General features: G+C 39.0%; 1 long non-coding RNA gene across 1 annotated transcript in view; it reads left to right on the top strand.

Moving 5' to 3' along the window:
• Positions 1 to 16,870, top strand: part of LOC130603210 (uncharacterized) — a 138,943-nt gene that overhangs the window by 112,687 nt on the left and 9,386 nt on the right. The gene's annotated exons all lie outside the window — the stretch shown is intronic.

Genomic DNA, 16,870 nt, shown 5'->3' with positions numbered 1-16,870 from the left:
AATCCTTCTGTTCACCTTTGTTCCTTTCACCATTACAATCTGCTGACAAAACGAGATGCTTCTCCAGTTAAACAGAGCACATGTGGGATATACATATAGGAGATGCTTTGAGGTTGGTTGCTGAGGCGTAGGATTGTTCTGGCCAATATCTGCATTAACTCATATGAGGCTGAACCTTGATTTAAATACCCACAAAAAATGGCAGAGATCTTGAAGTCCTGAAGACCTCCAAGTCCTTTATAAGTTTGAATAAAAGCAGCCTTTGGTGCCTAAGTATTTTCCTAACTATAACTTTATTCTGTTAGAACATCTGCATGTTTGAAAGATGCTACTGATGCAAGAATATATTGAGCAATTGAGATCCCCAATGCCAAAGACACATCTGCTCCAGTGTGTCACATTCATTTTTCCACCATTTCTTCCAGAGGTGCACATCTCTCACACTTGACTGATGGTGTATCTATCTGCTTTCTAAATTTAGAAAGTAATCAGTGAAAGTCCCGGTGATGCTGATTGTTCTTCATAACAGAAGAATTAGATACAAGCTAAATGTCATTGCTGGACATTTTCAGCTCTGTTGTCTAGTATTTGTTAAACTTTACTGTGGTAGATACAAATGCAAATATGAATCAGGTCACAAATGAAATGAGATTTGAGGATCTCAGGTGATGTTGCTCTACGTAGAGTATCACTATTGAATAGATTTGCAATGACAGAGTAAAGACTGGAGGACCCTTGGACAGAACAAGATGGGTTGCCGTCTGCTGGCAGAGATCACTTGATGATCTCATCCTCGTAAGCTTTGAAATACAGTAGGAATGGTGTCCCAGCTGCAGTTGGTCTCAGAATAGAGCCACAATAGTGTGTTCAGGGAAAAAGGTAATACTTGTTGAACAGCCCAGCTTGGAAGAAAAAGTATTTATTACTATTATGTGAGAAAAGGAGAGAAGGTAAAATGATAACACCACATGGCCTACATGCTAGAACGAATGGAAAAATTATGAGATCTGAAGTACACAAAGAGAACTTTGAGGCAAGGTACTGAAACATCAAGAAAGGGAGGTGTGCCTGCATGTGCACATGCTTGCATTGCAGCGTTGGGGTTAAGTACCTGAGCAATATGCTGGTCTATTCCAAGGTGGATGCGGTGGAATATTTAATAATGCTGCGGAAAAAAACAGAAGTGCTCAAGAAACATTTCTGTTCTTTATTTGATGAAAAGCCAAAGGACGTAGTCGTATAGTACTGTAATGCTGCCGAAATAGCTTCTTTTCCAAAATGCCAAAGTTGATAATTTTAATGACATTGAGTCTTAACAACCTGCTTCCAATAATTTTAACAGAGGTGGCCAAGGAACTGTCCAGGCATTTAGTGTTGATTTTGAATGTCTTGGAACACTGCTGGATTTCTTGAGGCCTAGAAGAAATCTAATGTTGTGCCAATATTTATAGTGCGAATGGAGTGATGCAGGTAACAGGTTTAAGAAAGGCAACGTTAGAAATGCCAGTCAATATGGGATCATGGGAAACGTACTCTGTTGGGCTAACAAGGACAGTTTTAATGAGATTAAAAGTTTGTTAGTAAAAGCAGCAATGTTTATATCACATTGGGACTTGCATAACCACTCAGTGATTATCGCAGGGGTATCTTCTGGCTTTGAATTTAGGGAATCTGCATGTACCTTTGAAAACATAGTTCGATATTTTTAATCTATAGATGCACAAGATAATATTCTAGTACTTTAAAACACATCCAGGCCTGTAACGTCTGCCAGCTATAGATTGCTATTAACGGGGCTCTCTGGATGTAAATCAATGGTACTTGGTTTTCTTATAAAAATGCAATAAGACCGAAGTTTTACATTTCATGTAAAATGGCATTTTTGCTGTAAAGAATATGATTTAACTTGACACAGCTCTGCTGAGCTTTACAGTGGCTTAATCAAATACAGCAATGCTTCAAAAATAGGGATCACTTCAAACAGTGGATTAAGTTATTGGTCTTTCACATCTCAAGCACTGAAGCTCATTACGTCTCAGGGTGAGAGTGAAAAGTGATGTCATTTTAGCTCAGGCTAAGCGTAATAGGAGTGAACTCACGTGCCTCTGTCAAGTTGATGGGTGGGGTTTTTCCACTTAAAGCCCTTTCAGGTTCATCACGTTTTGAAGAACCTGCTCGTAATACAATCAGTGCTACTGAATAAACAAAGGTTCACTGTTCAACACACACACGGGATCCCTAGCGTCTCAGAAAACCAAAGTCTTTCTCTGTCCTCCTTCCCCTACTCATTCTCCAAAATCAATCATATTCTTGTAGTGATGCAATGGTGTGGTTTAGCCAGTCCTGAAATATATCTAATTGAATAAGCAAAGGACATAGGTAAGGCACTGTTTGACATGAAGCTATTGATTGACTAATGTATCATCTGAACACTGTTTTTATACCCTCCTGTCTGCAAAAGGATGGACTTCCATAATCTCCAAGACAAAGCTCCTCACATGACTCGTGGTTTTGTGCTAATGAAGTTTGTGCCTCCTGACCAAAGAGCCTCTTCACAGGAAATACACCTTTTGAACCAGATTAAATCAGGTTTTGTTATACAAAATAATCATCCTGTACCTCTTTGCTTGCTTATACACTGATCAATTGCTGATCGATGCTAATGGCTGCAATGTCTGTTTTTCATCAGTGTGCTTTCCTTCTTCTTTGGCACTTGAACATGTCACTGTGTTCTTCATGAGAGGCTTGTTGAAAGCAAAAAAATGTAAATCAATTGGTCTCCGTGTTGTAAACAAAAGCTCTTGGATCAGTCAGAGAGAGCCCTGGAGCACTGGATAGCAGTGCATTTGAGTTTCATCTCCAGCTTCTTTTAGTTCAGAAGGCTGTTTAAAACCCAAAATTCTCTCTCCGAAACAAAAAGTGCTGCAGTCGTGATGGAGCACAGAGAAATACACTGTGTTCCCATTCATTCCTTCAGTGTAGCCGCTGCAGAATCTTAATGTTTGAGAGTGTTATCATCGAACACGGCCCTGTTCCCGATCCTGTTTCACACATGCAACACTGTATGAAGTCTGCTTGGCAAAGGGAGAGCCCACAACTGGATGCTGTTATCCTATCAATCATGCTGCAGGTTTATAAAACTTTGTGTTATTTTAACCAGTAATTAGCTGGGATAGCTGAGGAGGTGCAAAGGTTTAAGGCTGGTAAACTTCAGCAGCAGCAGCTTAGTGAATGAATACCCCATACAACTGTGTTATAGCCAAAGACCAGTCTTCAGTATGTAAAAACATATGGCCTGTGTAAGAGGTGATAACACCGGGTGCTCAGAGCTAATTTCAGGCAAGACACACATTTATGCAACTGGGACTTGGGTGTTTGATGGTGTTTTCATTAGTAGGTAAATCCTATGTGGTTATGCTTGGGTTTAAATTAATTTAGCTGGGGATAAATCAGTTGTGTGAATGGGACTAAGCAAATCAAATACCAAGTCATTATTAAGAAAAGCTGAAAATCTTTGTTCTAATATGTAATGTAGAGTTCAGCTTTCTAAAACAGTGCTCCCATTTAATGCTGATTTATGGCTTTGTTACGGTTATTTATTACAGGTTGTTTTATTAGTATAAGTAGATATGAAGTATTGTGGATGGTAAGTATGATTTCTGTTCATTCACTGCCTATGACAACCACCATATATTATTTACTGTTAATCACAATGTACCTAAACAGCAATTTGTCATTTATCAGTCAGTTATAAAATATCCTAGTGTAAATCAGGATCTAAATATGTCCTTGACTGTTGCAGAAAGCTTTCATTTTGTGTGTGCTTTATTAGAATTTGAGATTTTGTCTTAAAATTTCAGTCAAAAAGTTTGACCCATGTTAAGGTCAATAAATCTCCCTTGAAATGGCAGAACATTTCAAACTGGAGGACACTGCGGGCCCATACCTTAATGTAGATTTTATCATATCCTTTCCATAAGTAAGGAGAAAACCCCCACCATGACTGCAGACAGCAGCAACATACAAGCACAGAATGAAAGAGCCTTTCCCCTTCTCCCAGGAAACCCAAGCAATGTCTTCTGCTACCCACTGTCAATACCAAAACAACTGTCCCAAACTCCTTAGAGCTTTCTTCTAATTCTGGCATGTTTTGAGGCACTTCATCTTCAAGTTGCTATATATGAAATGGCTAAGTAGAGGAGGCATTTTTCTGAGGTTTCTAAAATGCATTTGCCTCACTATGTGTCTGGAGAATGGAACTTTTGGCAAGTGAAGGTAGTTTGGCTTTGCAAGTAAGGAAAAATGAAAAGACAGCATAAGTAATTCCTTTTAAGATGCTCAACTACTTTTGAAATGGTTTGCTATTAAATATGTGCCACATTTGGATTTGCCAAAAAATCTCTTTGGAATATCTTACCTATTAATGGCTTTTGGCTTTGCCACTGTACAGTAATGAGAAAATGCCAGGTAAGTTTGTACTGCCAAAGAAATATTGACTGGATCAGAGGAGGGAGAATGGTTTAGGCATTGGAGACAACGACATCCAGCTAAGGTGCAGTGCCAGCAGGCGATGGGCAACTTCTTGTCCCAGTTTAATGTAATGGGAGCAGGAGGAAGGAACAGTCACTTAGGAGGTTGAAGACAGATCTTGACAGGGTCCAGAAAATAGAACTTGTTAAAAAGTACTATCATTTTTAACAACTGGTGCAATAGCAGTGATCTTTACAGCTGCCACTACCATACGAGATTATGTCACTGCCCACACAACCAGAAGGCCATGTTCCTGGGACTGAAGGGTATGGATAGGGGGGAATGGTATGATATGAGGTTGTATTGATACAAGCTGGGAAGATCCTTGCAGCGCAGGTGGTGCAGGGACTGAGCATCAAAATAGTAAGAGCATCCTGAGGGCATGAACAGGAGCAGGCTCTGGAGTTGTACTGAATGACACCACACATTTAATCCAGCTAGTGTGGTGGGAGACAGAAAATTATTCTGTCTGCTCTTGGCATGTCCCAACTGCACACAGCCAATGGGCCATGAATGCTAAACTTTGGCCATGAAGGCATTTTTGTCTTTTATGTAAAACCAGGAAATATATATTCTCTGTCTTTCTTATAGTTAAGTAAAAGTCCAAGCACTTCTCTGCCACTGATATCCTGGGGCTAGTGAAGGAATATGTTTAGAGATGCTCCAAAACAGCAAGAGGAATCAGGAAGGAAACATGATGGTTTGGGAGCAGCGGGGGAAAGAAAAGATGCTTTGATTGACCCTGGCACTGTACCCTAATGAACTCCAGGCAGTGGGTGCAAGTAGCCACAAACAACGTACATTAGAGAGGTCTGTGGTTGTTTTACATTAACGTACATTACAGGACAGTATGGCCCTTGTATTTATTGTAGCATGCTGGTTTAGCCTTCAGCTGAGGATTGAGGCCAGCGTGGCTGCAGACAATATAAAAGTTTTCTCTGTAAAAATCCTATAATTGAAGATCTCAAAGCATTTTACAGGCATTAATAAATAAAGCCTCAAACACAGCTACCAGTATTTCAGTCCCTAACGTTCAGCAGTGCTTGTAAGTGCTGTTCTAGTAATAACAGCTGTATCAATGCTCTTGCAATTCCAGAAATATTAATGGCATCTTCTCTGTCAACAACCTCCCCTCCTCCAGGCCCTGCTTTCTCATGGGCAGGAAGCAAAATTTTGCAAGAAAAGAGCTTGATGAGGAGTTTTGATCATTTGGGATATTGCTTTTGTGGGTTTCTGTGTGTGTGCAAGACACGACACCAACAACTGGAGAGTTTTCTCATACTAATAGGTGGTTTTCCTGATAAGAAAAACATTTTTATGGATGGGGTATTTTTTTACCTTTCTTACTGGAATGTCTTTGTGGTCACAGGCAACTAATGAAGAGAACAAAGGAGAGACAATGCTGTAAAATCATTAGAAAAGGGAAACACTGTTCAAACATATGTGCTTTGCTATTACAATGCCATTTTCAGTCTTGTTTGCAGCCCCTACTGTTCCTTACACTGGCTCTTCACTGGGGACAAAAAACTCATTAAATGCTCTTCATTTTACAATATCAATATGGTTTAAGTCAAATTGTGCATTCTTTGCTGTTAATTTTCTTTTAAACACAAAGCACCATCAGAAAGTTTAGCTGCAGGGGGGCTCCAGGCAAGAAGGAAGATACAAACATCCCTCTTATGAAAAATAATAATAATAATGAAGTCTTTTAAAGTTTAAAGGAAAATAGTGGCTTTTTTATGCCAAGACTGTGAGACCTGTTCATTGATCTTTTCAAAGAAGCGACAACAACAGGGAGAAGGCAGAGTGAAAGAAAATGAAAGCAAGAGAATAAAAGATGTAAAGAGTTGGGGTACAAGGAAGCAGTAATCCAGGATCAGTGGATACTGGTAAAGCCTGGGATGCAACATGCGCGTGATCGCAGGAAAGGACCTGGCTGTACTATGTGACTTGGCAGTTGGGTTTGCTTAACTAAAAGCTATTTTTATTGTAAAACCTTGTAATATTTTTTTTAATTCAAAATGCTGATTATCTTGCTTATCATAGCTCACAGTTTTTTTGGCAGACTTGTTCTCTAAGTGGGAAGCCTTAGCTGAAATAGGACCTGGAACACTGTGCAGAAAGTTAGCCTTTCACTGGGGTCATGGTGGGAGACAGACATGCTGCCCCTTTGAAACACAGAGAGAGGTTTTGTGATGGATGTTTGTGGTTTGAATCAAATTGAGCAACTCCTGATTTGTGCTATGTCTCCATAGCACAAATGTCTCCACTGGAATGTTTTCATTCACAATTGACATGTGGTTCTCCCGATAGCCGGTGTGCAGGGCAGAACGCCCATAGAACAGTGTCTAAATGTCAACAATGTCCATGGCAAGAAGGCCAGAGAGAACCTAGTGAAGAGATTTTTTACACAGTGAGCAGTTACGCAATTTAAATTAAAATTACATTCATTCTTATTTGAGCAGGAAGGAAGAAAGAACGAAAGAAGGGTTGTTGAAAAGTTCAGTTTGCTGCCTTTCCGGTAAAAATAGACCCAAGCTGGAATATTTAACCTAAACTTCTTCCTCCTCACAAATACAAATCACATCTGAGCTAGTTTTACATGTTCTGTGCTCACGTGGTAAATTCCAGATGTCTAATGACACCTGGTTCTCTAGTGGGGTACAGAACAGGGTATCTCTTCATCTCCCATACTGAACAAAATCCCACCATTTCCCCCAGTTCACAAACCAAAGCTGTTGTGTGTGGCTTTGGTACAGGAGAGACATCAATTCAGAAGTAAGCCACTATGTGGAGGAAAACTGTTCTAATTGCAGGTTGAAGAAGAGCACTGGGGCCACTGCAAAGATAAATCCATAGTCATCTAATTGTGCTAAACTCATTTGGAGTGGAGATTTCACTGTCCTGATTGATCAGACATAAAATTCTGAAAAATATGGAAAGTTTAGCATGGGAAAACATGCAGCAATATGGGTTCATTGTCATAGGATTGCCAGAAGAAAGAAAAAAGCAAAGGCTAACACTCAGCCATGGCTGTTCATGGTGAGTGGATGCCAGTACAGTCCATTATTGCTTCCAAGAAGAGTGGAAGCCATTGAGATGTCCAACAAATGTTCGGAGGAGCCAGTCTTGTTATCATACGATTAGGAGTTTAAGGCTCCTATTGGGCACAGACCAAAGAAAGTTCTGGAACAAGACAAATAATGAACTTGGGTTGTAAAATACTGTATACTATTCTGCCATTTTGGCCAGTGATCCTGTACCATATGTCAAGTGGGCTGCAAATTCCCATAAAGCAGCAGTTTGCTGCACTAGACCTATAACAAAGGAGGTTGTAAAAGGAATAAATGGCAAGTGGAAGCTGGAAAGCATGCCAAATGTACAGCACATGCTTATTAACAGTAACACAGCAGCCAAAGGGAGGCAGAAGTTGCATATGGGAATAGACTTGTGCATGGGGAAAATGGAGAGTGGCAATACTGCCAAAGGGGTTTTTTATGTTCTTTTCTTTTTGCCACGTTTGCAATACTTGAGACATTCTGGGATTTCGGAATGTGAGTTGTGTCTTTGGGTTTGAAACCACGTTTTTGTATTGATTCATAGGAACAAATCCCTTATTTTACTCTCTTTCTTTACTGAATCTGTGCACGCTGCTAAATCATCCCGGTATTGTGTGGATATAAACAGTAATCCTCAGATATGAGTCTGGAAGGGCCATTGGTGGGGAAGGGGGGTTGCTTTTATAAATGCTAAACCCACAGTGTTCAGTGTTGGAACTTCTGGCAGAACTGAAATTCTTGTTGCTGATAGAGTCAGAAAGTTATTGGGATTGGCTTCCATGTTTAGACTGCGCTTTCTCTCATTTGTCATCATTTCATTAAAAAGACTGGATTTGTGGCAAGATTATGATTAAGCACATTACTGAATTTCTCTGCATTAAGTTTTCAAAGTATATGGAATGTAGCGCTGGACATACAAAGGCATTATGTTGCTGTTTAGGTAGTGTGTGTAGTATGTGCGTAAACAAAGAGCAGAACCCAGGCAAGCTGCATTTAAAGACCACTCATTTGTGCTCTAGAATAATGTATCAGTTTTGTCTCAAGTAGTAATGCTGCACATAAAAGGTAAAGAATGGGTGTTTCAGAGGTTTTCTCCATCTTTTCAGAGTCCTTCCCTTTGCAACTAGATGTTCAAATTTGCAATCACACACCAATACAAAAGTGAAACTTGTTATGATAAAAAACAAATTGGAAAATAAGAATCAACACATGAAGGTTGAAGAAGAACAGATCTGGGACCATGAATGGATCTGGGACCATGCATGTGATCTGGCCTTAATGAATGGTTCCATTCATGTTACTAGTGTGGTTTTGTATACAAAAGTTTGTAAGACCAGATCTGAAGTTCTAACACTCAGGAGTATTTGATTAAATTCTTTTAGAACCATCATCATTTCCTAACGTGAACTGAGGAAAGAATGAAAATGTGGGGTTAAAACAAGTTGTGATCAGTCAAAACTAGGAAAAAAACCCCAAACCCAAACCAAACAACACTTGCTGGCTAAATTTAATTCTCTCTGCTCATAACTTGTTAGCCTTTCTCCCATTGAGTAATATTTGATGGACTTTACTGAGACTATTTACAAGTACAGTTCACTGACATTGCTGGTTGGATTTCATCAAACACGCTCTCACTTTAGTCTCATTATAGTGATGGTTCCTCCCACTCACACCAGCATTAAAGAAGGAGCTGTGCTTAATCTTAACGGTTTGTACATTACTGGACATAAAGACATAACTTCCTACCTGCATGTAGCGAGCAGAAAGGCAAAGTTGAGTTGTTTAGACAAAATCCATGAAAAAGAAAGAATAGACAGACGTGAGAAATCACAACAGGAGCTGAAACAAAAAGGAGACAGAAAAATCCATTACAAATGAAAATAATAAAGTCTGTTAAACTTTAAGGGAAAAATAGAGGCTCATTTTGTACAAAGATAGTGAGATGTGTTCATTGATCTTTTTAAGAGTCCAGAAGAAATTGGCCAGCAGCTGAATAAAAGAAAATGAAGTTCCATTAATACAATCCATCGAAAGACAACTCGCGTAAATTGATCAATGCAGCACAAATAATTTCTAACCTTTCCCCTCTTTGGAGAAGATGTTTAGGTTTTTTGTTGTGATTTTTCTTTTTCCCCTTCCAAAGAGTGTAAACAGCACATATCACCCATTTCAAGTGCTTTTTAGATGGCTTTGGCTTTTCTAGCAATAATTGGAGAATTTCTGGGGCCAAGCATAGTAATGGCTTTTCTTCCATCCCTCTCTTTCATCACATCCTCATCACCTTGAAGAATATCAATACACTGAGTAAGTTTGAGGGCTTTTCTTTTCCTCTTTTTTAAGCTCTCAATCATTTTATTTCCTTCTCTGCCTCCTTCTTCAAAGAGTTTTTGTAACATCTGAGAGTTAAAAAAATGATGCAGCCATCGCTGCGGTATCTCTGTACTCCAGAGAAACCTCATACTGATGGAATGCAGAAAGAGCCAAAGGCCAAAAGAGGTTTAGTCCTTTAAGTCCGTAATAGCCCCTGCTACAAGCCTGGCCCTTCACCTGAAACAGTAACATGCATACATAGTAGTGGTGCTCCTTTCATTTGAATTCCTTTTATTAGCCACATGTCAGATGTTATATGCAGGAAAGAGTATTTGAGATTTGAAGTTGCTCCTGCCTGGGTGCAGCATCCTTCATCCAGAGGAATTACTTAGGCTGGAGGTCCCAACTTCCTTCTTTCTGGAGAAGTGAATATCCTCTCTCCCAGAATGGTTGAATGAGAAACAAGCATGTTTATGGTAAAATGCATCTATTAGTTCTAAGTATTTTGAGATATTTCTTTTCCATCTCTGAAAATCAAAAACATGAAAACCAAACTTTACTCTTGGGATTTTCCCACAGCATAAAGTGCAAATATAACGCAGTTCTAATGTTGCTTACTAGGGTAAAATGCTGTGATTTGCATTGAAGCCGCAAAATTACAATTAGACAGTGGCAGTTAATGAAACAAAAGAACCAATGCACACCTTTCTGAATAGGATGTAGCCTGTGTTTATATAGAAAGCTTTGTACAGAGCCCATGGGTATCAGTAAATGAACTGTGCCTTTTGCATATGCTGCGTAATTGTCAAAACATGGGGCTTTGCGATCATATACCCCAAATGCACTCCATTTTATAAAGCTGCATCACATAACTCAGAAGCATAATAATTTTCTTCTCCATGAGCAAGTTGTCTCACCTCTGAGACAGTGCTTCATTCAGGTCAGGTATGAAGTTATGTGAAGGTCAGTGTGGGAAAGATCAAACTACACCTGTCAAGATCACACCCGCTCTGCTAATAAAAAGGTGCATTCCCTGCCTGGCTTGCAGCAGAAATACTAGTAAGATATTAGACAGAACAGTAAAATGTTCCACAAAATGATTGTGTCCTAACTCTGCAGAAAAGTCCTTGAAAAAAATTATTATAAAAACCATTTTGATACAGACTTTTCTCATACAGCTTTCACTGCATGCAAATATTTAAGCTCATGCTTAAGGCTGTCCTGATATCCCATCATCAAACCTGCAGAGGGGAATTAGTGATTCAAAACAGGATATTATCCACTGACAGAAGTTCAGAAACCTCACTATTTACAGTACAGCTGGTGTCTATCAGCTGTGTTAAATAGTGGTGCAGGGAGATTTATATAGTTTAGAGGGTTTTATTAAGAGAAAGTGTGGAGTAAATATCAGCAGTCACCATTTGAGTAAAATTATCAAGAAGCCAAGACCTTCTTTGCTCCTTTATTAGAAAGGATGAGAGATTCAATTTCCCTATCTTTTATTACTGAAGTTACAGAAGTATTTGGATGTCTTTCCATTTGAAACCTGGAATATGTTCTGAAAGCTTACCCAGATAGTTATTGTCGTTTTGCGTATCACTAGACATATAAGTATACATATGCTAGAAAAGCAAATGGATTAATTAAAGGAGGTGTTAAATGAGATGGTTATAATTTTCATACAGAGGAAATTAGCTCGACTTTTAGCCTGAGGATATCACATCACAGAGTCTTCTTGATGCATCTGTAAGGCATGCACAAATAAAGAGCTTTCTTTCTTCACAAACCCAGTGAACTTCAGATTTCACAAGGTTGCATCCAACAGTGAAGTCAAAGTCATGAGGGATTCTGGGAGCTAAGATCACACGGAAGATGTTTTATTACATGATGGGAAAACTGGGAAAGACTGAACTTTCAACCTTTTTTGTGAAAGCATATGAATACAAAAATCAAGCTGATATACAATGGCAACTAATCATCAAGAAAGACAATTGTTAGTGTCTTATGAAAGAAATCTCCAACAGATAAGAAACAATTGGAAAATATTACTGGTTTTCTGCACCTACATTATTTAAGCTTGGAAAGTAGTTCTGCTCAGAAAGCTTTCTGAGACACAATCAGGGATGTTAAACAGTAAGGAAATCAGGTCTTCACCTCCCCTGGATTTCAGAAGGAGAGAGAGTGTTGTTAACACTTTAGGACCTCCTCTGACCAGCACAAAAAAACCTGCAGGTATATGATGCTGCTGCCATCACTGTAAAGTGCCAGGAGAGTCCAGAACCAAGGGATAGAAATGAATATGTGGCCTCTTGGATCTCTCTTTTCTCAGAGATAGCTCTGCCAAAACAGTGTAATTTCTATTTGAGTACCTTACCAAAGCCAGGAAGTATCAAGGCCTTTCTGAGGTAAATTCTGTGTACATTGTGTGTAAATCCACATAGGAAGACAGTGCTGAGGGATGGGCATTAGTAATGGAAAAGATCTTCTGAGACTCTGTCCTGGTTTCAGCCTCTTTTCTTTCCTCAGCACTTTCTTGAGCTGTGCCATTCGACAGATCTCCATCCAGACAATACCTGGTTTGTGCTCCTGATTTTGAACCAGGTATAAAATTTACTGTACCCCTCTATTGCGCTACTATAAGAGATTAATTTTTACTTCCTCTGTGCTCCCACAGTTCCTGGCAGCCTTTTCTCTGCATCTCCTGGTTAAGGAGATGAGTGATCAGGGCTACCTATCAGATAAATTGCTGTAGACTCATCTTTCTCCATCTTCGTCCTGAAGAAGCAGTCACACATCTGATGTTAATCTTAAACCTATATTCTGTATAATAACATTTCTTGTGAAAGCTCTTCCTACGTGTTTATATGTAAGAATGTCAATATTAATCATCCAGTGGCATTTGCACCCTTAGAGGTTTGTTTCTGAAATCCTTGGAAGTTTTCTTACATGGAATCTGTTAGGTTTAATGAAGTTTTTAATCAACTGCATTAAACACCACCTCCCAATTAACAATGGGCATATAGTCAGTGTGAGAAGGAACATCCTGTGATTTGGTAACAACAGGTGGACCTGCAGGAGGGATTTCCATCTGATTTCTGACAGTTTGAAATAGAAGTAATGCATCCAGAAGTATAGATTTCCTTCTAATAAATGTAAAGTAAGATAAATCCATCCTGAATCTTTAATGTGGCAGACATTAAAGAATGGGAAAGTCTAGGTAGGCTTGTCACAGTCATGTAGAGTGAAAGGTCAGCTAACAGTAAGTAGACTATACTGGGTTTCCTTTCATTTATTTTTCCTTTTCTCAATTTATGCCACAAATTTACCACTTTGTGACACAATGTTGGTTATTAATTTTCCTTTTTTCCCCCCTTGTCTGTTAAATTCAATAGAAAAATCCAATTATTATGTAAATAGAGCCTTGCTGTAATTGTCACAAACAAGTTAGCATAACAATGAAGAGCAACAACTTTCTGAAGTCAAAGCAAGCACTGATTTATGACTATCTCTGCGGTGTGATTGATACAGACTGTTTTGGAGGAGTATTTTCAACATCTCCTTCGTTTTACAGCCCACTTCCTCAGATCAGCCCAGCTGAGGCATGTTTGCAAAGAGAAGTTGCATTGGAAGAGGGAACTTTCCACAAATTCATTTTCTTTTCTTTAAAGAAGGAAAAAGGGAAAAAAAAGCCCCACAAAAGCCATTATTCAGACAGTCTTCTTTTTAAAATGTTTCCAGCAGATGTTTATGTAGAGAATGTGCTGGAGCTCCTTCAGCAAGACACAGAAGTGACATTTCTTGAGGGTTTTAGTTGAGGAATTTGTCTTTCACATCATGTCTTTAAACATCTGCAAAAGGCAACAGAATCTTTATTATCCTGCTAACTTGAAGAAAGGCACAGTCCTGACTCCTTAAAAAATGGTATTTAATGGGACTGACAGATGAGAAATATCTAGCTCTAATGTTTTCCTTCAGTAGAAATTCACCTCTTGACCTTATGACTCCAGAGTACGCCTTCTGAAAAAGACCATTTCCTTCCATTCAGATGTGCTTTCTGTGGTTTTGTTGTTTTGTTTTTCCTTACTGCTCAGTTATCTGCTTTAGGGGAAGGTATCGTCCTCAGGATTCAAACAAATATAAGCTTATAAATACCACAAACACACTTGTGCTCAGTCTGTTTATGGCCTTTGTGCTTTCAACCCTCTTTTAATTTCTTCAGTTGGGTATTTTTCTTCTTCCTCACTAAAAATCAACGCTACCTTCTTTCCTTGCCTTTTCTTTTAAATGGATTTTGAAGGGGTGGTATAAGTCAGCTTTCCTATTCCTATCCTTGAGTTTGGTTATTTGCTGCGGTGCAGAAAAGATGGACTGGGGCCATTAGTCAGGGCTGCCCAGGTTGGCCCTCCTGCCTTACAAAGTAACCTTTTGAAGAAGAATTCAATCTATCTTTGGGTTTTCTGGTTTGTTTCAGGTTCTTAGAGGGGTGATGCAGGTTTGGCTGTGGGTTTTTTCACTCTCCACTGTATTATATTTCGGTTGTTGAACCTTTTTCTCCCCCCTCCTTCTTCTTTTTCTCTTTACTTTTTTTCCTCCCTCAAGGGTTTTCTCTGGGAAAAGTTTTCTGGGCTTCCATCCAGCCAGTGTCACAATTCACAGCTGTACTGTTTGATTCAAGTACTTCAAGCTGCCAGTGAGGTAGAGCCAAATGAGATTAAGGGCTTTTTTATTAAAGCAAGCACCCGCATGTGCTGGTATGGTTAAGGCTACGTCAGGCGTTCCAATACGAACCCCAATTTCTGGAGACCTTTAGTTCTCAAACATAAAATATCTTTGCCAGGCTGAAACCCGACCTAGATGCACTCATCTGGGAGGAGCTGTAACTCTTTGGAAAGAAAGAGTTTGGCTTTTATTAAGTTACAGCTTCAAGAAAGGAAAATGTACTGATTTCAAGATAAGCAGCTAAGAAAAAAAGAGAGATGAATGTTAAAGTGTATGTTAAAAACAGCAACAGGCATAAACTAAATGAGATATTTTAAATGGATTCATGGTGAATTTTAAGGGAAGCAATGCTTTTTGTAGCAAGAGATTCATCAATTATCTTCCTTCCCTTGCACACAATGGATTTGAGCCCTTAGTGCTGGTCAAACTCTGATACTCCCAGCACTGCCAAACTACTGCTGTTCCTTTTGATTTCTGACATGAGCCAAAAGCCGAACCCACATTTCCAGAGAGAAATGCATTTTTAAGCTCCCTTTCCTTTCACAAAACACCCAAATGAGACCACTTTCTTTTTATACTGATTCTTATCTTTTTTGTCAACATTTGTGCAGATAAATGAATCGATATTTTAAGCACAAACATACATGTGTCTATGGAAAACAAGAATGTGCTGTAGTAGAGCTGATCAAGAATGTTAAAGAAAAGAAACAAATGGAAGAAAATTAGAAGCTTTACAGAAAAAAAGACCCAAATCATCACTGTAAACTTTTTTTCCATAAACTTGGGCCAACTAAAAAGTGAATCATAAGGTTTTGAAAGTTATTGATATCTCAATTGTTGGAATTCTCAGACAGAAGTAGCCTTTTTCAGTATTAGGTCACCCTTTCTTTTTCCTTTTTGTCCAGCTGTGTTACTGAGCATCACAGGTGCCTTGATGAAGCCCCTGTGCGCACACTGACAGAGGCAAGCCTTCATCCTTTCAAGACAAGAGGTACTTTCATATAAACATATGTCTGGGATGGCACTGCGGTTGACAGTGTGAGCTTTAATTCTCTGTCCAGGAGCCGAGAGGCAGCTACAGCTCTGTGTTCTCATTTGAGGGGCCATTTCAGGAGAGGGATATTCAGGTATAAGGAGTAACTTCAGCTGAAGAAACTAAAAGCAAAATCAATTCTTGAGAGTAATTTCTGATGAATTGGGTGTTTTTTTATTTAAAATCTCCCCTTTTGATATAAATCACTAGGAAAAAAAAAAACCAAACCAAAACTCCAAACGGAAAATTTGGAGTGTTTTTTCTTTTTAATTTACTGTTGAATTCCTCAATTTAATTTAGAGGCTTTGTAGTTTCTTGAGATGCTTCATTTCAGTTGGTCGTGTCACCCTGAAGTTGCTAATCCAGCCTTAGCTTACCTGTCACAATGCAACAGCAGTAATCAAATGCCGGCCCTCCCTTGGACCATATGTTTTAACTGATGTTGTATCATAGCTGACACTGTAAATACTGGATGCCAGTCTGTATGTCACTGTCCTACCATTTTCAAGAGGGGAATTTAGGAAGGAAGGGGAAGTTAGAGCTAAACCTGTAATAAGGCTGACAGGTTTTCATAATTGCAGTGTAATGCCCTTGTTCTGCATATCCTCATGGTCAGGCATTTTTTAGCCATTTTCTGGATTCCTCCCTCACACACTAATGATTACCAAGATACAAATACCCACATCCTCATCGCTGCTGCTCATGTAATCCTGGCAGTGATTTGAGATTTATATGCTGAGAGACTCCTTAAGCCTACAAGACTCTGTAATCAAAGGCAGCAACATTAATATTCTGTGCAAATGTGAAGAAGCCATGAAAGCTTTGTTTGTTGCTAAAGAAACCAACTAAATCAAACAAGTTGAAGAAAACAAAGACTTGTATAATTGTTTTAATTAAAACTGCCATTTATTTCAGCAAAACTGCAGCACAGTCGTGCTCTCCAAACATTTCTTGCATAGACTTGCATACTCAAAAAGTATTCTTAATAAGTGAAATAAAACATTGCCAACCATTTTCCAGTGCCCTTTGACACAAAAGCTCCTAAACAAATTGCAAGAAACCCATGCAAAACTTTGGGATGTTTACTTCAGATTTTATCCAAGAGGAATTTATGGAACTTGCCATTCAACTCCAAAGGCATGTTATCTCCAGTGAAATGTAACGCTGCTTAAATCTTCAAAGAACATCATGGCATTTAGCCATAAAACTCACTGTGACT

The sequence above is a fragment of the Pezoporus wallicus genome, unplaced genomic scaffold (assembly GCF_028554395.1).
Source record: "Pezoporus wallicus isolate ANWC-B61680 ecotype Strahan unplaced genomic scaffold, APGP_CSIRO_Pwel_v1 contig_3952, whole genome shotgun sequence".
Lineage (NCBI taxonomy): Eukaryota > Metazoa > Chordata > Aves > Psittaciformes > Psittacidae > Pezoporus > Pezoporus wallicus.
Note: the sequence above shows the minus strand (reverse complement) of the source record. Positions and strands in the feature narration are given on the sequence as shown.